At 42.1% G+C, this 23,382-nt stretch overlaps 1 protein-coding gene across 1 annotated transcript in view; it reads left to right on the forward strand.

Annotated features, from left to right (window-relative positions):
* Positions 1–14,776, forward strand: part of CYYR1 (cysteine and tyrosine rich 1) — a 167,755-nt gene extending 152,979 nt beyond the window's left edge. The window contains exon 5 of the mRNA XM_075133314.1: positions 14,506–14,776. The gene's annotated coding sequence lies outside the window, so the exon portion shown is untranslated. The remainder of the gene's footprint in view (positions 1–14,505) is intronic.
* The last annotated feature ends 8,606 nt before the right edge of the window (positions 14,777–23,382 follow it).

Genomic DNA, 23,382 nt, shown 5'->3' on the forward strand with positions numbered 1-23,382 from the left:
TTCATGACATGTTTGCAAGAGTAACCTGGGTACAATAGGGCCCTGACTGGGACCTGTAGGTAATAATGGAATGTAAATCTTCTGAACAAGACTCTTCCCAGATTTCATCAAAATAATCATGATAGCATCCTAAGAATCAATTAGATGTTTTACTTTCTATGTTATGTCTATGAATTTAGCATTGGTGAAGGGATATACATTGCCAGTCTAGTGGTGAAAACCTCTGTTTGTCCATAGAATACCTTAGTGCAGCCATGCGGTATATATTTCTTTCTACACAGGGCTACATTCTGTGTCTGAGAAAATAAAGCTGAAAGTGCCTGAAGTCTTCGTGCAATTATTTCTAGGGATCAGAGTGTAGCTCATTCTCTGTGCCCATTTAGTTCTTGGCTTCGATAGCATCAGTGCTAACATTCTCAATTTAATGCCACTTATGTTGAGAGTGGATTGCAATAGGGACATCTGTCCATTGTGAAATGCACCGAGAATAACTATTTGTCACATATGCTACAAAAATAATTAACTATTTTTTCCCGGGAGTGGAGGTGTGAGGGTTCATTCACTATTCTTTTAACCCTGTAACAGGAAGCCAGGCAGGAGGGGACTGTGGAAGAATTGAGGTGGAAGATTTACATGAGAGAGAGAGAGTAGTTTTAGGGACTATATGGTTTTCATTATTTTAAGAAAGTGCCTCATTCAGTGTTGCGGGGGGGGGGGGGGAGTCACTTTCTGTGATCATTGTTGCATCACCGGTGGGGAGGAGCTGAAAAGAGTAAATTAATTCATGAACTTCATAAAGTTTACAAGCAAAAGGAATGAATTCAAGTCACTCATCAATTCACTGATGAGAAATTATGAAGAATGTCAAATGTTAACTTTTTTGTTCTCATATATTGTCTTTTGTCCTCTCTAGAAGGAAAAGACCCACGCTAGCTCAACAGGGGGACATATTTTTATGAATTGATAGTTTTTACTTTAAAATTAGTTTCATTCATTGAAACCTCTTTTCACAGGTATTGAATAGCTCAGGGTGAGAGCCAAAGGAGGTGTGGCCCTTGTAAATAAACCTGTATATGTTGCTAGGCTGGAGTTCAAAACTACTGCCTCCTACATAGGCACAAGGGTTCAGATTTTTAGTCTAGGAGCATAGGTGCTGGAACTACTGGTGTGGGGTGGGCGGGTGCCACACCTCCCGTCTTGAAGTGGTTTCTATTATATACAGGGTTTACAGTTTGGTTCAATGGCTCTCCGCACTCCCACGATAAAAATTGCTCCAGCACCGCTGTCTAGGAGTTAGATATGTGTCTCAATCTTTAAGATAGCTTTGAAAATTTTAGCCAGGATACTTACTCCAGCAAGTCATTCTTAGCATTCTTCAGAATGTGACTTGTAACCGAGGGATAATATGTGGTGTTACATGTGGCTATTTTGTATCTGTCCACCTAGTGGCTCATCTTTGAGGCTGGTAATGGAATGCAGTATGTTAAGATGTAAACCCTAGCACATAGATGCTGGGTAATGATGTGTTTAGAAAGGCAGGCTCAAGAATACTGCAAATATCAGTTGCTCCCTCCATTTTCAAAGCTTTATTCTGGGCTCTAGCAGTGAAATTCCAACCTACAGTATATCTGAGTCATACAGTGAAAGCTTCATGCAGTTCTTTGAGAATGTACGAGCTATGTGACTGTATTTTTTTGCCACATACTGCTTTAAAACTCACAATACTGGTTCACACTTAGTTGTTTTATCCACATGAAAAGGAAGTTTCCAGTCATCTCTCTGGGACAGATTCCCAGCTGGAGTAAATCAGCTAATTTGCATCATCTGCGGATCTGGCTCTCTCTTCTCTCCCACCTTTAACTATAAATAAGAATTATAAGCATATGCCTCAGTTTACATCAGCCATCTCACTTCCTGCACCTAAAGAACTACTGTCAGTAGCCCTAAAATTACTTCTCATCCTGTGAGAGTGGAAGTGTAGGAGATGTGCTTCCCTATCCTACATCTTTGCTTATTTACCCAAATATTTCTTGCAAAACTGTTCTTTTTTTTTTTTGGTCAACTTTTTCAATGCACTGAGGGCTATGGACTATATATGAGAGATGTAAGTGACTATCTGTGAAGCTGGAAAGATGTACAGATTTCAGCATCTCAAACAATATTGCAATATGAATAAGCAGATGACCTGACTCACCACACATGATTGCCAAGTGCCTACCACACCTGCAAAGGAAGGACTATAGGATGCGCAATATTACTTGTTATGGACCATATGAGGCTGCTGAAAATGTTTCATACTTGGCAGTGGGATTCCTTCTGCTTCCTGAATATCATTTGGCCTGATGCACAGTTGGTTAACAAGGACTTATAGGACTTACTTGCCCCATTAAAGTCAAGGAGAATCATCTGAATAAAATTTCAAAATGAGGGGGTGGAATAGGGCTGGTTTCCCTGGAGAGGAACAGCTAGGTTTAGGATGATGTAAATTTGGCAATGCTACCTTGCCATAGATTTTAGCTTGCCTCTGGCAGAGGGATCCCATAAAAATGGGTGACCTTATAGGGAGCGATATGACATTTGAGGGGGAAAATGAATTTTGAGCAGAAGAAATGTCTCCTGGATACCCTTGGAGACTGCTATCTTCTCTGATACCTCTTCAGTGGCTGGAGACTGAGAACAGCAGTGCAAACTTCACACCTGCAAATATGCCTTTATCCTGACCTGGGCTGGAATGACAACTTCTGGGAATGATGAGGTAGTTCAGCCTCTATACCCATTCAGTCCATTTCTTATCAGATGTAACAAAAACTATCAAAGTATTTTGAAATTCTGATTAATTCTTATATTGAAATTAAAATAATTAAAAAAACAAGATGAATGTTTCATGAAAACTTTCACAAACTGCTTTCCATTTTTCAACCGCTTCTAGTTGTAACTTTATGCCTTAGATTTTTAAAATGTCAATACCATAGTCTCAGTATTTAAAATTGAATGGTCTCTTGGAGTTGAACATAATGTAGGCTGATATAATACTATTTTAATGGCATAACCTTTGATAATGTTGCATTCACATTTTGTGTCCTTTCATGCAAAAAAAGTTAGAACAAAATGTAAAGGTCAATTGAACAAGCAGGCAAGGATTGGAGGGAAGATGAGGGTTAAGAGGTGTGGGCAGGCTATATTGTAGTTATTGTTAATTGAGAAAACAATGTAGAGAATACAATGTGTTTTATTATTTGAATAGCTATTCATTCCCTCTACATACTATTACCATTACAAACCTATATAGGTTAAATTAAAATAAAGCCTGGAGACTTAACTGAAACTTAATTTTTATAGCTGCATGTTAATTAAATTGTATATTTTATCTCTAGAAATAAAATATAACTCGTCACAGTTAAGCCAGTTTTACAGTTTTAAGTTCTGAAACATCTCCATCATCATGATTCTGAGTTATTTGGTATATGAGCCATAATATCCATTAGAGAATGTGTTTGGTCTTTGAACTTTCATTTGCAGCTAGGTAACTATCCATCTATTATGTGAGTGGTGTAGTAAATAAGTAAGTAAAATATTGTCATCCTCTAGAATGAGGTGAATGTGCATAACTGCAAATTCAAAGGAAATTTCTCCTATTAAAAGAAGATGCTTCTGTCCCTAATAGAACATTCAAGTTTGCGTGGTAATTTCTTTCTTTCTTTTTTTTTAAACAAAAAGCCTAAAAAGCTCTGAAACCATTGTATTATAAAAACGTTTGCTACCTATACTGAAGGACATGCAAATATTCCCAGTTGACCTTGGAGAAAAGAGTGAAGGACATTATGTAATTTTGCATCATGTAAAAGAAAACCTTAATTTTAACTGCAGATGTTCCTGTGGTGCTTATTTCTAGCATTTGATGTGACCATGAATAATCTTGCATGCCTTCCCATTTTATATCACACAATATAAATATTTTATCAATGGTGTAACTCTGCATAAGACCTGATCTCCATTATTCATATACTTTAACGTTATAGATTTTTGCACATCAAACTAAATCTGTCTGGTTTCTTTCACACGGTGAGATTAGTAAACTTGATGTAATATCTTAGACATGTTTTAATAACCTATTGGACTAAGGTACATCAAAAATATGGATGTACTTGTGATTAACTCAGTCTTTTCTGGTTGCCCTCTCAGAGTACAATAACTTTAGTGGCTTTTGAACCATTCATCATTGCCTGTCCTACTCCAGTTAGCAAATGACTGAGTTCAATCCAGCTGCCCTTTTTAATCAATGGAGAGTCAATGGGAGTTGGATTTGGCCTCAGTGAGGTTGCTTTAATTTGGGAAATGTCAGAACTCTAAACCCACCTATTGAAATACTTTAAATGGGGTCATGGATGGGAAAAGAAAGTGATAGGAAGTTGCATGGATCAGCTGCAGAGCCTTAGAAGTAGGAGCTGTGCAAAACACTTCATGCAGAATCAGATGCACTTGTGACTTGCCTGGATCTGACTTTGTAGAGTTTTCATGAGTTGGGAATGTTGTGTAAATTGTTCATATAACTCCTTTCACTCACTTTTCTCTCAGGGATTGGATGCTTTTTGTGCATCTTCTGACTCAGCCAGAAAAAAAATTGTGTGGGTTTTTTTCCTCTGCACCTGAGCACTAGGGATTTTTAAACAATCACTTCCAAGAACCTACAGGAGTGATGTATCTGTGCAAGTTTCCTGGGAGCTAGTGGAAACAGCAAAACTGTGGGAAGGAGGGTTACTTACTGTCCCCTGAAGACCATCCTGGACTGATGATAGTAGTGACCAATGCTCATCAGAGGGGAGAGCAGATCATCAACCATACAAACCACTTGTTCTTCCTCCCAAAATGCAATGCTAGGTATGAGTGAAAGGGGTTGTTGGCATCTTTCTGGTGGCAAAGTATTTGTGTTGAGCTGGGGGGCCACAGTTCTGGCTTCCATAGTTTCAGGTAGTAGTTTGGATAAGCATCCATAATTTGGAATTGAACTTTGATGTATTTGAGGTTTATATATAGTTCTATGCTGTCTAGGCTAGTTTACTGCATATGTATACAAAGCTTTTGTGACCATTCTAGAAGCTTGATTATTATATATGTCTCATCATCACTGGATGGCACTACTGGTTATTTTTGCTTTGGGTTAGTGAAAAGGTAACCTTTCATAATGTTTTTAAGATTATGAAGTCATAGTCCAGCATAGCCCTCAGCTGAATCTAAACTGTTGGTTTTATTTATTAACAAGCAATACTTTACACCAGGAGTCTCAAACTCAATTTACCTTAGGGCCAGTGCCAGTCCTCAGATCCTCCCAGAGGGCCAAAAATGTCACTGAAGATGGTGTTCAGAAAAGAAATCGTTTATATTGTATTTTTTATTTCGAATTTCCTAGATATAATAAAACTCTCATACAACTTTATACAACTCTTCACCTGCCGGAGAGTTTTTACTGTTTGCCAGACACCTGGCAATGCTTCAGTTGTGTCAGTTTGTTGACATTTGGCCTCAGTGAGTGAGTGGTTGAAACCTTCAGGATTGCAGCAAGGTGTGCAGCAGATAGTTGTGTTCGGTATTTTGACTTGTTTATAGTCGTGGAAAAAAGTGATGCTGCCTCCATGGCTGACTCTGCCCAGGGACTAGTGATGGTATCTCTTGTCCCTCTCCCCCAGCCAATGGGAGCTGCGGGGGGCGGTGCCTGCCACAGATATTGCTGGCAGTGTGTCTGTATGTGTCTATCCTCCGCGGGCTGAAGTGGGGAGGTTCTCGGGCTGCAGATGGCCCGCGGGCTGGGACTTTGAGACCCCTGCTTTACACACAAAAACACCAAGAGAAATATGTTATATATCAGTGATAGGAAATTACAAGTCATTTAGCTATGTTGATGTTCATTCTTAGACTATAAAGTCTCTTCAGGGCAAAGACCTGTTCCAATATGTGCAAAATATCCTCTTGAGCACATTCTGCGCCAAAAAATTAATTCTGTGCACAATATTTTAAAATTCTGTATATTTTATTTGTCAAATAAATGTGGAGACTCCAACATGGCATTGGGGAGACAAGCCTTTGGCTGCACAGAGGTGGGAGATCACTGTGCAGCTCCCCTCCAGGGCTCAGACTCAGCGGTGAGGCTGCACCCAACCCTGACACAGCACAAGGACTGTGCCTGCCCCAGAAACACCCCAGGGCCCTGCTTCTCTGTGCCAGGTGCACCAGATATGGGCAGGCAGGCTCAGCAAGGCAGGATCCAAGTGTGGAGGGGCTTAGTGTGGGGGGATCCAGGTGTGGGTTGAGAGGCTTCTGTGTGGGTCAGTCTGGGTGTGGCTGGCTCGGCCGGGGATCCAGGTGTGGGGGGATCTGGATGCACAGGGGCTTGTTGCGGGGTTCTGAGTGCAATGGTAATGGGACTCTGCAGAGGGGGCCAGGTGAAGATGGTTGGGGCTCAGCAGGGGCAGGGGGGTTGGGTGTTGGGGGAATAGAGCTTGGCAGGGGGCTGGGTGTGAGGGGGATCAGTGTAGGGGTCCAGATGCTGGGGTAGTGGTACTCTGTGGGGTGGGGATCCATGTGCAGCTGGTTGGGACTCTGTAGGGTGGGGATCTGGGTTTGGGTGGCTCATGGGGTAGTCCAGGTGCAGGGGGAGTGGGGCTTGTCGGGGTGGGTTCTAGATGTGGGGGGGGAGGCTTGGCAGGGGGGGGTTTGGATGCACAGGGATTTGGCAGATGGGGGAGCAGCTCCCTGTACAGTGATTCCCTCCCCCTGCAGCTGAGCAGTGATGGGCACAGGAAGTGGGGCGGGGAATGTTTGCAGAGCTTCCTACAGCCAGGGGAGAAATCTGGAGGTGGGTCTGACATGGCCCCGAATGCTGTGCAGGGAAAGAAGTCCTGTCCTGCCCAGCCAGGAGTAGCAGCTGAGCCCAGCACTGTGTAGAAGCTACCAGCTTGGTCTTCCCCAGTCCCTCCCCCTGCACCACAGTAATTTAACTCTCTGCTGGCTGCCCTGGACACCCGAAACATACTGCTTGGGAGGGTCACATGACAGGTTTTGTGGCTGCCCTTTGCTTCCCCATCAGAAAGTCATTTTTCTGTGGGGAAGCAAAAAAATCTGCAGGGGACATAAATTCTGCTCATGCGCAGTGGCACAGAATTCCACCAGGAGTAATAATGGAACCCTGAATCTGATTAAGGCCTTTGGGTGTTATGGTGGCAGAAGTATACAATAATGATAATTAATAAAATATTGCATGCTCATTTACTGAGTCGTCATATTGCTTCTGGGATTTGTATGTTTTTGTGGTTTCTTTCCCTCACCAGAGAAAGAGGGCAAGAATTATTTAAAGGATACATTTTTGTTACTTCCTTTTAGGATTCACAAATGAGCAGGGAGAGAAATATGAATAGAACTAGCTCAGCTGGATGGGTGAGGAATGTTAGCTGCCGTCCTTCAGTGCACACTCAGAGCATGTATTCAATGCAGCACTTCATTACCTGTGAGAGAGGAGGTCAGGCTCAGTAATGATTTGGCAACACATTTACAATAGTGAGAACGGCCTTCCAGTCTGGTTTTCAACTAGGATCCTATCTAAAGTTTCTGTTACTGATCCTGACTGAATTTACTATTTTATTATACTTTGATGATCAACACGCCTGTGCACTTACTCTCTGAGACCCTGTCAGGAGGCCAATTTTAGTGTTGCTGAAGATGCTGTTTTCTGTGTGCAGGTCTGTGTTTCATCTAAACTCTGTCTGTTCTTTCAATCCTCCTGCTGCTTGTGTTTGTCTTTCTCTGTATCCTGCCTACCTTCTGTCTTACACATCCATATCCCTCCTGTCTAATGCAAAGGTGGTAAAAATGCTGGCAGTCAATTTGTCTAATTGTGACCAAAGGTGCCAACTATTCCCCGTGCCAGTGGGAGCTTGTGCCCGCCCCATGCCTCCATCCCAACTCCACCCCTGCCCCGCCCTTGACCCGCCACCATTCCAACCCCTTCCCCAAAGTCCCCGCCCCAACTCCACCCCTCCCTACCCCTATTGGACTCCTTCCCCAAATCTCTACCCCGGCCCCGCCTCTTCCCCAAGCACGCCGCGTTCGCCCTCCTCCCCCAAAGGAAAAGTCAAGGTGAATTTAGTGTTCAAGAAAGATGCTAGCTTGACAGCTCTGAAGGTTCTCTCTCCCCAGAGCAGGTACAGAGTAAGTACTTATACTGCAAGTTTTCCCACAATACCATGCCAGTGTGCCTCAACCCTGAGCTGGAATGACAACCTTGAAGGGTGAGAGGATATTTCAGTTTCCATACCCTTCAAATCTCAATGTCTCTCCTTCACTTTCTTTCTCCTTGTTCCTACTCTTCTTTCCTCCTTTCATCACCTGTCTTTATCCTCCACTTATCATCCATACCATTGTTTCTCTCTCCTCTGTTCTTCCCACATTTTCTCTATCCTCACCATTGATACACGTTTCCCCTTTGTCTCAACTCCAGGGTCTGTCCTTATTTCTCTGTTCCCTTCTGCCTTCCTCAATCTGTTCCTTGCTCTTATTCCATTTCACTCTATCCCCTTCCATCTCTTTTTGCCATTCAGGGGTCCAGACTGTCCCAGGGAAAAGTTCATGTCCTATCTTTAGTATCAGTCATTTTGTCTTGGTTGCCACAAGCAAGAAGACAGTGTTTCCAATACACTCCTCTCCAAGTTGCAGAAGCAAGCTTTAAGAAAATGATGCAAAAAGAAGCCTTGATTCATCACACTTTGACGACTAACTCTTCAAGTCCAAGGCTTCTACAAGTTACTTGGAAAATAGTATCTCATAGTTACATTTCAAATACTTGTTTCCTGCAAAAATGATTTCCTCCATTATTTATTGCCTTTCCTAGCCCCATTTTAATCCTTTTTCCCCCCAACAGGGATAAGATGATGAAATCAGCTTTTGGTAGTTCTTTTTTTAAAGCATGGGTTAATATTGCCCTCTGTTTATTTAACCTTCTGTCCTTGTACGGTGCAGAAAATCAATAGGCGCTTCCCAAAGGACTGCAGTGCTGGTCCAGCACCTGACAGTGTAAAATGAACCCTCACCATGCATGCATCTTGTGTAGACTCCACATGCTGAATAATGCCTTTTGTAAATAAAACAAAAAATCTGAGATTGAAATCTGTAGATTCTCACTTTGTGTATGGGACTCGCTATGCTTTGAAGTCAGCCATTTATTATCATTCTAATACTGGCACAACCTATAAAACATTTATCCTCTCTGGAATACAGTGACAGGTGCAGTATGTCCATTTTTATAGTGATTTGGTCTTAACTCGAGCATTCACGTAGGTACACTCAACTGCAAAGTCCTGCAACACTGGCTGTGCTGTCCCACAAACTCAGACAAGGGAGTTCCAAATGCGAGAGATCTAGGCCTTCAGCTTGCAAGGTTCTTCATGCCCTCAATTTCTGTTCATCACCATGGGAGCTGAGAAGGCTTGACACCTAGCAGTTGGTGCTCAGCTCTAATACTACTAAGGTACCCACAAAGAAAAGAAAAATGACTGGTGCTTATTAAAGCTAGTCTGGTAAATTTTATTGGCAAACATCTTTTCTCAGGAGAGGAGTATGAATTCTGTAAGTGAAGTGAAAATTTTGCATACATTTAATTGATAAATGATCAACAGTGTTATGGCCTGATTCAACGTGGGACTGAAGTACATGAGCAGTCTCATTGAGATCAGTGGAACTATTCCCATGTTCAAAGTTAAGTATATGCTTCTGACTAGTTCCATTGATCTCGATGAGACTACTCAAGTGCTTAAAATTAGGCACTTGCTTAAGTCCCTTGCTGAATTAGGTCTGTAGCTGTGAGGTAACATTCTTCAGTCATCTATCTGTCTCTTCTATTTAACTGCATTCCTCTTCCTCACATGGTTGATTGGCTTTACACTTTAACCTCTTAGCAAGCAGTCATAAATGTCTACACAAATCTGAGGATGTCAATAGTAAATGCCAGCAACGGCAAAACAAAACCTCTCCATTAAATTTTGGGCTGTTGTGTTCATTTTTATTGACAAAACCCTACTCTACTCATCAATCACATTTGTTCACTTTGAGATTTTTTTTTTTTTACTTTGTTTTTACCAGCGCTGCAAGATGTGATTTATATCCAAATGACTGTTGGTGGTTATCTAGAAAGCATGAAAGCTAGTAAAGGATGTCTTTGGAAATGGAATACTTAATATCTTTCAGCTCATTTCTATTCTTTTTGCTCATTTCTGTTCTTCAACTTACCTCAGCACTTGCTTAAATGTGAACTTACTCTATCCATAACCAAAAAAAAAAAATTGCTTTAGACCACAATATCTCAGTAACTGTAAGATAATATCTTCAGTTTGCTATGCCAGCAAAAAAATGTCTAGGCCTACAAGACTGCCAAGATTCATAAAATTCCTTTGCGTCATTACCAATTTATTGGCATAAATCTACCATAACTCACTTTGTTTAAGGGTTTTGCCTCAACCTCACGTCAATGTTAACTTTCTTCGCTTTAACTCTCTCCAGTATGTTTTGACATGATGCAGGGCAGCTTGGATGTTTTTTTTAAAGAGGAGATTGTCTTCAAATGTGGTGTTACAGGAAAGAGAGGCTGTGTTCAGAATGATAAAGTTTTCTATAGTGAGCTTAATGTGGACTTGAGCCAAAGAAAATATGCACCAATGTTTCCTTATGTGACACACTGAAGTTTAAATTTCATTATTTCGGACTATTTCATCCAAAAAACCCCCAAAAAACTACAAAACCTTTTGGTCTGAGTCCACTGCTATGATGAAGCCAAGCTCTGTGCATCACAAAATGCAATCTGTCACATCCCATAACCATATAGTGTAACAGCATGACTTCATTTCTAGCGAAATTTGCTGGCTGAACATTTTGGCAGACATCTGCATGATACTAGAGCAGCCGAACTTCCACCCTTAACAGTCAGAGATTTGTGTTGTGGCACTAACTATGGATAGGGTTCCTGATCATCTAGTAATGGGGAGTCAATGGAAGTTTTGCTTAAGAAAGAACGGATCAAAGACTCCAGGTGTGACGTTATATCCCATATTCTTCATCGAAACATTAATATGAATATGGCATAACTAAGATATGTTTTATGCAAGATGTGTCATGTGAGGTATCATTGAAAAGATTCTGATCTACTGACTGTGTTTATCCAATTTGTATACATGTATCATTTCTGTATCTGAGGTTAGGAATATTGACTTTGTTACAATTACACCTGTGTGTGTATTGAGGGGAAACACCCCAAGCACTAGGCTATTAGCCTGAATGAGCCATTTAGTAACTTCAAAGATCTATTGTCCTTCTTAGTCTCCCACTGTCCTGAGGAGCTTCCTGGGATGTTGCTTTGATACTGCAGGGTCATCTGATGATGTCACCTGGTACGGAGTATAACCTTGGACACTGCTGGGTTTTTTTTCCACTGGAAACAAAGGATTCCCACCTTATGTAAATTCTATTTAAGGCTGGTAAGTAAGGCAATTGGGACTCTTCTCCATTGCCTCCCTATCCAAGAAGATTGCTAAAAACATCTGAAGGGTAAGGCAGGGGCTTAGTCCAGTCGTCAAGAGAAATAACTGGAACTCTAAGCTACAGAAACTCTGCAACCTGCCTAAAACAACATTTAGGGTGAGAAATTACATTTTTGTAACCTATTTCTTCAGTGTATTAAGCTTAGTTTGCATGTTTTGTTTTATTTGCTCAGTAATCTTTGTTCTGTTTGCTATCCCTTATAATCACTTAAATTTACCTTTTGTAGTTAATAAACTTATTTCTTTATTTCAAAACCCAGTTTGTGCAATTCATATTGTGGGGAGTGGGAAGCTGTGCACATTAAGGGAGAGGGCGAATTTTTATGAGCTTGCGCTGTGCAGATATTTCTATACAGCGTAAGACAATAGTATTTTGGGTTTATACCCCAAAGGAGATGTGCATGTGAGAGCTAGGAGAATGGCCAGCAAAGTCCTCCCACACAGAGCTGATTTCAGTCTGTCTGCAGCTAGGTGTGGCCTTACCTATTTGTGTGCTGGAGAAGGCTTAAGAGCCTAGCACAGCAAGCACAGGTTGAGAAAACCCAGGCTGGTGGAAAGGGTGGGCTCAGTGAGACCCCAGCACATTAGGTAGCACCCCAAGAGGGGGATCTAAACTGTCATACCAGGTTTGGCCCCAGACTTTCATAGAAATGACACTCATAATAAGAAATTATATTTGTGAGCTGTAACCTGTGAAGAGGTTTATATAGCACAGGTAGCCAGACAACTGTGGTTCGTGCATTCCTGTACAGTGATGCCAGAGTCCCTAAATATATTATTGACACAGAGGAAATGGACAAAGAGTTAACTATTCTGTTCTGTTCTATTCTTGTGCCTCCTTCATCACACTAATATCTGAGCACCTTCCAGAAGTTAAGCACATCACTTAGTCCACATCTATCACGTGTGGTTCATTCTTTCTCTCAACCTCTTCTTAGAGGAAGAATTGTGTGAGGAGTACGGAGAATTGATGGGGAGGGAGGAACTTTTTAAAATGTATATGCGACTCTGTGCTTGTATGAGAGAAGGCAAAGTGAAAGAAGCAGGTCCTGCCCTTGGAACAGAAAGGAGTGAGGTTTGTGAATGCCTTTAGTTCCTCAGACTGGCCCCGGAGAAAGTTGTGTCCTGCACAGCGGAGCTTAACACTTATGATCGAAAGTGGCATTGTGCCTGAGGAGCAGAGTTGCCCACCATGATCCTCATGCTTGAGCACAGGTGATCTTTAAGATATGCTGGGCCCGGGCCATTGATTGCCTTGAAGCTAACAATGAAGTCCTTGAACTTGACCGGTTATTCCATGGGAAACCAATGTAGATCTCAAAGCACAGGTCTAATGTGTCACAGTAGCCCATGTTGCTGAGACCACCTACCATGCTCTGTACTAACTGAAGTTTCCTAAGAGCTGATGGTTTCATGCCATGGTATATCACATTACTGTAGGTAACTTTGAGAGGCATATGGAAGGTACGGATAGGTTATGTGCTATTTTTAGAATAGGTAATGGTTGTCAGACTTGGTAAAGGAGTTAAACAAGCAATTCTTTCAACTAACCCTTTTTCCTTCCAAATATTCTTCTGTTAGCAGATTTTATGTGGTACAATGGAGCTTGTTCTGGTCATGTCATGTATCCTGTGATTCTCCTTCAGGGGAAACCAAAGTTTCCACCAGTGAGCTGGTCAGGGAAAGCGCGTGACGTGTGCATCTTTAAGAACATGAGATTGTTCAGAAAGCTGCAAGCAGGGACTTTTTTTTTTTTGGCTGACTGGCAAATTACCCTTGAGAATGTTGACATGCCAATAGTAATCCTGAGAGACACAGCTTACACCATACTCCCACGGCCCATGAAGCCATACACTGGCCACCTCAACAGCACCAACGAGTGTTTCAACTACAGGCTCAGTGGTGCAGAATGACAGCTGAATGTGTGTGCCATTGGCCATTTGAAGGGTTGCTGGTGTTGTTGTTTACTTACAAGATTGGACATCCTTGAGAAATATCCCAATGGTTATAGCTGTCTGCTGTATCCTGCATAATGTCTGTGAAGCAAAGTGGGAAAATTTTAAACCAGGGTGGAGGTAGAGTAGCTATCTGCTGAATTTGAACAGCTAAATACAAGGGTTATTAGAGCTCAATGCAGTGCTATAAAGCTCAGCGAGGCTTTGAAAGAATATTTTAATAGTGAGCCAGAGTAACGGGTATTGCTGTAGAGTGTGTTATCTGGCCTTGCTCTCTTGCAGCCTAGTATGATTCTTTTAGTAATTTCTCTGCATGCAGGACTATTAGATTGTCCATGCACCTATTAATATTGTCTGTGAATGATGTTATTTGTTCTGTGACAAACTGAAGTAACAGGAAATTGGTGGGTGTCAGACCTGATCAGCATCAGACAGCATATGTTGTGAACTAATAAAGATGAATGTTGTTCCCAAAAATAGAATTTTATTCGGTAACATGAACCAGGCAATTAAAAAAATTAAAAGTTAATAAATTAACGGAATAAAACTTATGAAGGGGAAAGAACATTTATTTCAGGTACACATACACGAACCATGGCTTTCACAGGTCAGTGTATGTGAAGCTGTGAATGTCTTTCATGTCCCCCCAGATGGAGTGGTAAGGGCAGTACACTGACCCCTGATGCCATGTGGAATGTTGATGGGGGAGTATAGGGAAGTCCTAATATTGAGTTCTCTATAGGCTGCAGAGGGAGGCAAGCATGGGAATGTTGAACCTGCAGTTCTACCAGAGTCTGCAGCACCTGTGTGCTGTCTGAGAAGCACAGGTACCTTTCTTCTCTCCACTCTCTCTTTCTCCATGCTGTCTGCAAGGTGATCCTGCAGGCCCTGTGCTCGTTCTCTGATGCAGCACTGGCTTGCAGGATCTTCTGGAACATGTCATCTGAGTCCTCTTCTTTCTCTTCCTTATCCAGCTCAGGTGTTCCTTATCCAGCTCAGGTGTGGAGGGAGAGACCAGGAAGGCCACAATGGCAGCAGCTGCAGATACAACACACAGAGGTACCATTTGTCAGTGTATTCACAATGGAAATCAAAACGTAAGATACTGAACTCACTTCCCCTCCTCCCCAAAAGTTGTAATTTCTGCATTCTCACTTCTGCTTGGGATTGATAGAACACAGCACCAATCACAGCACCAGCCAGGGTGAGTATGGCCCTCAGAGGCGGGGGGGAAATGGAGGAGGAATAGCTGTGGCATGATTATAGTTGTATAGGGCAATGGGACTGAATACGGGCACCGTTTTCCACCAGTGCTGGTGATTTTAGAGGTGACGGTAACAGAGGCAAAGAGAGCATAGCTGCTGCAGGTGTCCCGATGCTGCCCAGGCCTTTATGCTGCTAGGCTGTGTATTGCAATGGTTCCTGCTGAAGTAATCACCGACTGGCATGGGAAACTGTCCTACCATGGTGAATGTAATAAGGCTGCCATCCCAAGAAACCATCAGCGGAGGATTTCAGAATGCCTCCATGTAAGTTGTATCGAGATCTCTATGGAGGATTCATGTTCCAGTACCTCTTCTAGCACAATCTTCTACATGTCGCCTATGGGTGTGGTCTTCAGAGATGGAACAGAATTACTGTAAAACTTGGGAGGAATTTGTTACACTGAACGTGAAACAGCAGCATTCATTTTAATGGGCTTTGCTACCACAGATGTTTCTTGCGCCACAGATGTCTTCACTATGCCTATGATAGGTGGAATCCCTGAGAAAAATGGACCATTTTCCAATATATGAACACATTTTTGAAGGTGAAGTTAGATGTACAGGCACGTACCATCACCCATTGATTGAAGTGAACATTGCCCCTCCAGGACAGACTTAAAGGTATCAGAAATTCAGAACAAAGGTTGCATTTGCCACAAAAAGCCACATGTATTTTACACTAGGCTATTTTGGAAAAAAGAAAAGGCCACACTTGCTACCACCAGTTCAGCTACAGCAGTTGTGGCAACAGAGTATTAGTGCAGACAAAATGTCAGAAGCTGCCAGCATTTTTACCATCATACCACTCAGACCTACTCTGAGCAGGCTTAGACAACAGAAACAGAAGTTCTAGCAGCTCCGAGAGCCTTGCCTACAATGCAGAGGAAGCTGTTGGAGCTCTGCAACAGGCCTGAGATGGCTCTTTGGAGGCTTCTGAAATCCACCCACCTACCAGCAAGACTCAGTCCTCCTAGCCCCTACCCTGCTGAGTCAAAATACAACACAAATTAGGGTCTTCAGATTCTAACAAGTCTTTTAAGCTTGTCAGAGGTCAGGAGAGACCAATGATGAGGTATGCTAAACTTGTTTTGGGGAGGGAAAACAAATTAGATTTAGGCTTGTGGGGCAGGGTGTCCAATGTGGGAGGCTCACTCAGGGTTCTTGCTTTCCTTGGGCTTCAGAAATTTCACAGGACGAATTCCCTCAGTCTCCTCCCCGGCATCCCCAGGCTCTCTTCAGATGCCTCACAGATCTCCTAAAGGCCTGCAGGATAAGACTTTCTAGCTACAAACCTCAGCAGGTCCACAAGGGGAGAGGATTGACTGAATGAGAGCAGGGGACACACAGGTAGGATACTAAAGGGGCATTCCCCACATTCTGCTTTTCTGGGGAGTGCAGAACTTCCTCAGCTAACTCCTACTGCCCCCTGACTTGCACTGGTGGGTTCCAGGCAAGCTAAACATAGCTACCAGTCAGCATGCCATTGTAACACTACTAATTCACTTTGTATTCATTTTTGAAATTTGACTAACTCAACTCAGCTTTGGTCCTGTGGACTAGATCAGGGGATCTCAATCTTCCCAGACAACTGTACCCTTTTCAGGAGTCTGATTTGTCTTGTGTACCCCCAAGTGTCACCTCACTTAAAAACTACTTGCTTATAAAATCAAACATAAAAGTACAAAGTGTCACAGCACACTATTACTGAAACATTGCTTGCTTTCTCATTTTTCCCATATAATTATTAAATCTATTGGATATAAATTTTGTACTGTCATTTCAGTGTATAGTATATAGAGCAGTATAAACAAGTCATTGTCTGTATGAAATTTTAGTTTGTACTGACTTCGCTAGTGCTTTTTATGTAGCCTGTTGTAAAACTAGGCAAATATCTCAATGAGTTGATGTAACCCCTGGAAGACCTCTGCATACCCCCAGGGGTACATGGACCTCTGGTTGAGAACTAACTGTGCTAACCTATAGGAGGAGTACACCTGAACATTCTTAGGGTCAGGAAGTTTAAATATGGACTGAGGAGGCTGGACATCTTTATGAATATTCATGATAGCCATCAAACTCTAGAACAGGGCTAATCACAGCCTAAGCCATTGGGAGCTGTTGTCATGCCTGAGATAGGATAGGACCTTCATGGACCAACACCTGTCTCATCACTTCTAGGTCTCCATGAGGATGGTGTAAGTATTGTCCTGATGCTGGACGTATGGACACTATTGTATTTTTGCTATGTACTTTTTTGGGTTGGAGTGATTGTGCTTTTACTAATTGTTTTATTAAAACTATAACAGGTTTTTTCTTAAGTTTGAGTATTGAACCTGTGCATCTCATGGTTCCCAAATCAATAGTAATTCTAATAACACTGGGCTCGATCTTGGGACTAGCCCCTGCCAACCCACAGAGTGCTAACTGGGGAGTTTTAAGTAATCAGTAGAATTAATACACAATCAATAGACCAAGCAACCTGCTTCAACAGTACTGAAAAGTGTGTTTTTTCCATTTACCCGGTACTATTATGAGAATCAGTATTGTTTTTCATGACTAGATGTAGAGACATATCAATAATTGCCATAAGAGTTTACAATATTTTCAGTATTTTTTAATTTTTATTAGGGCTGTCAATTAATCACAGTTAACCCACGTGATTAACTCAAAAAAATTAATCGCGATTTAAAAAATTAATCACGATTAATCACACTGTTAAACAATAGAATACAAATTGAAATTTATTAAATATTTTTGGATGCTTTTCTACATTTTCAAATATATTGATTTCTATTACAACACAGAATACAAAGTGTACAGTGCTCACTTTATATTTTTATTACAAATATTTGCACTGTAAAAATGATAAAAGAAATAGTATTTTTCACTTCACCTCATGCAAGTACTGTAATGCCATATTTTTATCATGAAAGTGCAACTTACAAATGTACATTTTTTGTTACATAACTGCTCTCAAAAACAACAATGTAAAACTTTAGAGCCTACAAGTCCACTCAGTCCTACTTCTCGTTCAGCCAATCAACTTTGTTTACATTTACAGGGGATGCTCCTGCCTGCAAATGAGAACAGGCGTTCGTATGGTACTTTTGTAGCTGGCGTTGCAACGTATTTATGTGCCTGATATGTTAAACATTCATATGCCCCTTCATGCTTCGGCCACCATTCCAGAGGACATGCTTCCATGCTGATGATGCTCGTTAAAAATATTAATTAAATTTGTGACTGAACTCCTTGGGGGAGAACTGTATGTCTTTGGCTCTGTTTTACCTATTCTGCCATATATTTCATTTTATGGCGGTCTCGGATGATGACCCAGCACACGTTTGTTTTAAGAACACTTTCACAGCAGATTTGACAAAACGCAAAGAAGATACCAATGTGAGATTTCTAAGAATAGCTACAGCACTCAACCCAAGGTTTAAGAATCAGAAGTGCCTTCCAAAATCTGAGAGCAACAGGGTGTGGAGCATGCTTTCAGAAGTCTTAAAAGAGCAGCACTCTGATGCAGAAACTACAGAACCTGAACCACCAAAAAAGAAAATCAACCTTCTGCTGGTGGCATCTGACTCAGATGATGAAAATGAACATGAATCAGACCGCTCTGCTTTGGATTGTTATCGAGCAGAACCCATCATCAGCATGGACGGATGTCCTATGGAATGGTGGTTGAAGATGAAGGGACATGTGAATCTTTAGCGCATCTGGCAAGTAAATATCTTGTGATGCCAGCTACAACAGTGCCATGCAAATGCCTGTTCTCACTTTCAGGAGACATTGTAAACAAGAAGAGGGCAGCATTATCTCCTGCAAATTGTAACAAAGTTTGTCTGAGTGATTGGCTGAAGTAGGACTGAGTGGACTTGTAGGCTCTGAAGTTTTACATTGTTTTATTTTTCAATGCCGTTATTTTTTGTACATAATTCCACATTTGTAAGTTCAACTTTCATGATAAAGAGATTGCAGTACTGTACTTGTATGAGGTCAATTGAAAAATACTATTTCTTCTGTTTTTTACAGTGCAAATATTTGTAATAAAAATAAATATAAAGTGACCACTATACACTTTGTATTCTGTGTTGTAATTGAAATCAGTATATTTGAAAATGTAGAAAACATCCAAAAATATTTAAATAAATGGTATTCCATTATTGTTTAACAACGCGATTAATCGCACGATTAATTTTTGTAATCGCTTGACAGCCCTAACTTTTATATATTGTGTTCATAAAGAGGAGTGGGCGGAGGAAGCAGAGATCAGAAAGTATGCAACTACACAATTTCATCATTAGATAGGAAGAGCTGCATTACAATATACCTTCTATTAGATCACATTCCATATAAAAGGTGTAAGAAATCAAATGATCCTCCTAACACAGTAAATTAGACCAAAAACTGCTAAATATATCTATCTGCTCAATTTCCTTCAATGCACTTTTATTTGAGATTATGGCAGTTGAGCATCCCCATGTCTAAATTAAAATATTGATTTCTATTTATTCTTTTCAGTGTTTAGTTTTATAGGCACTACATACCCTTTATATGCTGTGTATTTATGATGATAGAAACATTCGCCTGTTATTTACGATATGACCACCCTTTTTTAGTGTTCTCTACCATAAGAATTTCCACCTGGGTCTACACTACTAAACTTTGGTACAACTTAATATCACTCAGGAGTGTGAATAAGCCACCCCGCTGAGCGACGTAAGTTACATCAACGTAAGTGCTCGTGTGGAAAGCGCTGTGTCCACGGGAGAGCTTCTCCTGCCGACATAGCTACCACCTCTTTAAGAGTTGGATTTATTATGCTGATGGGAGAGCTCTGTCCCGTTGGCATAGAGCATCTTCACCAGATGCGCCACATCAGCACAGCTGCATTGGTGCAGCTTCGCTGATGTAGTGCTTCTAGTGTAGACTAGCCCTAGGTTGCCAGAAGAATTCTTCCGTCAACCTCGCTACCTCCTTTTGGGGAGGTGGATTAACTACAGTGGCAGGAGAACCCCTCCCGTCACAGTAGTGAGCGTCTACACTGACACACTACAGCGGCATAGCTACAGCTCTGCAGCTGTGTCACTGGAGTGTTTTAAGTGTAGACATAGCCTAAGGCGTCTTAGGGCCTGAATCACTTTTGAAAATGGGACTTAAGCAAGCTGTTACTGGATATTAGTTTAGCCTTATTTCAGTTGATCTAACGTATGATGCAATAGTTCAAAGAAAATTATGTAATATATCACAGCTAGTTAGCTCTTCAGATGGATTTCTATTGATTAGGCTCCAGTTTGGTGTCCGAATCTGCTGTTCACTGCTGTGTTTTTTCAGCGCTGATGCTTTGAGAGTGGAATGATCTTTCAAATATCTTACACAGCACTCATAATTCCCCACTGCTGTAAGACCAGCTGTATCATTAAATGCACCAATTTTGAAGCAGCTTTTAATCCTTTTTCAAGCTGGATATTTAAAACAAGGTGAGTAGGAGGGTGATGATCTATAAATGTCAGTACATCTGTCATCGTGAGTTCTTCCTGCTTATGGGTGAAGTTCACGCCCCCATCCCCGCCCAAAGCCTGAGTGAACAGGGGACTCTGCTTGTACTGGGAGTGCAGAATCCATCCCCATCCTGCACACAGCATATGGGGCAGTTGTGGAGCCCTTCTGAGGCTGTTACTGCAGCTCCTGAAGTGGAATTCCAGCCACAATCCCTCTCATATATGGGGATTTTTGGTCACTGAATCTATACTAACAGCAGATGCCCTGTCCCTCGTTTTCTCAGCCTGCATCCTAACCCCCAACCTGAGGTGGCCCATGCATAGCAACAGCTGAGCCCAGTCCCACTGCAAGCTAGTGTTCAATGTCCCACTTGCAGTTCTCATGCAATGGATCCAAGGTGATTCTACTGCACGTGGGGCTTTCCACAACTCCTTCAATGACCGGTGAACCCATGAGATCACCTACTGACATCATGCCTTTGTGCCTCTATTCTGGACCAGAAAGCTTTGCTGTCAGTTTTTAGAAGGGGGATGAGCCAGACATGTGCAAATTTGATTCAAACAATAATTTTCAAACCCTTTTGCTGCAAAAAATTGCAGTGTGATTACAAAAAAATACAGGAGCTGAGGACGACATTACTCTTGTTTATAGAATGATCTGCAGTTCTTCACCATTTTCTCTTCCTTCATTAACACTATTTCATTCACTGTGAAGATCCTGCAAGCAGTGATTTATAGGCTGGTCACTGAACTTTTTGTCTCTAATATTTCTAACACTTAATAAAACATGGTTACAGCTCTTCACTTAGATGGACTCACAAATATCCCCAAGAAGTTATATTCTCTACTTATCACCGTGTATTCATTACCCTGTCTGTTGCTCTTGTGGTGGTGTTCAGCTGCCTCTGATTTTAGTCTTTCATCGGTTATTTCAGTATTGCTGTGAACCTCAGTAAAAAGAAGCCATATGGAAATGTCTGGTTGTATTTTGTCAGTCACCTAACCTGTATACCTGTATAATGTTCTACCCTTCATGGCACCACTCCACAACTGAAGAATACTAACTGCCACTGGTCTTTGTCCCCACACAGTGGTAAGAGGTGAACAAGGCGAACTTGAAGGTTGGTCAGTGCTTTGCTTTTCAATTCAGAAAGAGCTAAATTTAAGACAGTAAAAAACAAAATACCTGCCATTGAATAGCTGCATGAGAAAAGTTCTGACTTTTCTGGGGACTTTTCCATTAACTTGACCAGCATGAAATAGAACTACATTAAAAGTTTATATCAGAGCTCAGCAAGGGTGGATGAATATTGCACAGGTTGTTTGTTTTTTTTTTTAGTCTAGCCATTATCCCCTTCCATCCTGCACTTTTTCCTTTAAAAAGTAGCCTAGTTCTTTATCTCAGTGATAGTGGGTAGGCAGTTTAGCAGTCTTTGCAGCATGTCACACTGCCCTATATATCTATCCAGTGAGAAGCAGTACTCTTAATGTCAAATGACAATGGTTCCATCTCTTTGTATTCTATTATTTATGTCATGAATTTCAGAGTTTGAAGTATCGTGTTTGAAGGGAGAGAAATATTAAACTCTAGCAAATTCTGATTAGAACAACTTTTCTGATGGAAAACAGGTCTAGGATTAACAAGGCTGAACTATGTGGATTTTATACAGTAGCTGAGTATACACTGATATGCAGTGGAGGTGGGTGACATCTGAAGACAAGAAGATAAAACTGACATATACAGAGATGGATGATACTTTGTGATATCATTCTCCAATCAACAGACATTGTGAGAAGTAGAACATCTTAAAAATATCCACTAAGTTTGGAGATAAGATGAATTTCACTATATTTTAATACACAAACTAAGTGACCACCTAAAGAACTGGCAACAACTGGATGCCTCTCAGAGCTGTTCACTAACTTTGAGTCAAGCAAAATTGTACTGGAACCTTGGGGATTTGCAACAGTGGACTTTTAAGTAGTGTGGACTTCCCTGTGCTTATTCTTTGACCTTTCAACAGCCAAATATTTGAAGAAATGAACACCTTAATGTAAGGGGACTGTTGCCCCCTTTCTAACATTCAGTGGGGGTGTTTTGGTTGGCTCGCTCCCAGTACTAAAAGGGGGAAGGGTCGATGGGGAATCAGGACCCTGAGACTGACAGCCCCCAGGTACAATGGGGAGAGGCCAATGCTCCAGGTCAGTCTGAATGACAGGGCAGACAGGCTAATCAGGGAGTCAGGAGGCCAGGGACGTCCCTTTATCCGTGTGAGCTGGATTTGCCTGGGTCAGACAGAGTGGAGCCGAGCTAAGGAGAAAGCAGGGGCCCAAGCTAAGCTGGGGCGCAGAGCTGCAGCCCCTAAGCCAGAGGCGCAGCCCAGAGAGAGCAGGCTTGCCCTGGGAGCAGAGCTGCAGCAACCAGAGCCAGAGGGGCCAGAAAAGCAGCCCAGGAAGCAAGTCAGTGTTGGGAGCAGAGTCACAGAAGCAGCCTGCAGAGCAGACCTGTCCTGGGAGCAGAGCTGCAGCAACCAATGCCAGAGGGGCCAGAGAAGCAGCCCCGGGAGCTGGAGACAGAGCAGCAGCAGCAGTGCAGAGACAGAGTGGTGGAGCTGGGGCTGGAGCAGTCCAGAGCTGGGTGCAGTGAGAAGCTGGGGAGAGCAAGGGGGACCCTGGGCAGCGGGCCCAGCACAGGGAGACACCTCAGCCAAGAGGCTCTGCAGCCCAGGCTTGGATCGTAACCCCGACAGGGCGGGGGTGACACTGGGAAGAAGGGTCCTACCACTTAGAGCCTGAGAGCATGTGGCCACCACCAGAGCAAGTGTCCAACCCACAGCATCCCTACAGCACAGCCAGGGCCTGAGAAGAAGGCCTGGGACTTACAAGGAACAGACTGTGAACTGCCCTGACATTCCAGAGACACTGTTTGTGATGTTCCCTGCCACAGAGCGGGGTGATGTGTTTCCTTTAACCTTGCCCATTTTTCCTTATTCTTTTTAAAATTAATTGTTGATTAAATAACTTGCATTTGCTTTAGATTGTATGTAATGGTCAGTGGGTCAGAGAAGTGCCCAGTGGA

This window comes from Caretta caretta, chromosome 1 (assembly GCF_965140235.1).
Source record: "Caretta caretta isolate rCarCar2 chromosome 1, rCarCar1.hap1, whole genome shotgun sequence".
Taxonomy (NCBI): Eukaryota; Metazoa; Chordata; order Testudines; family Cheloniidae; genus Caretta; species Caretta caretta.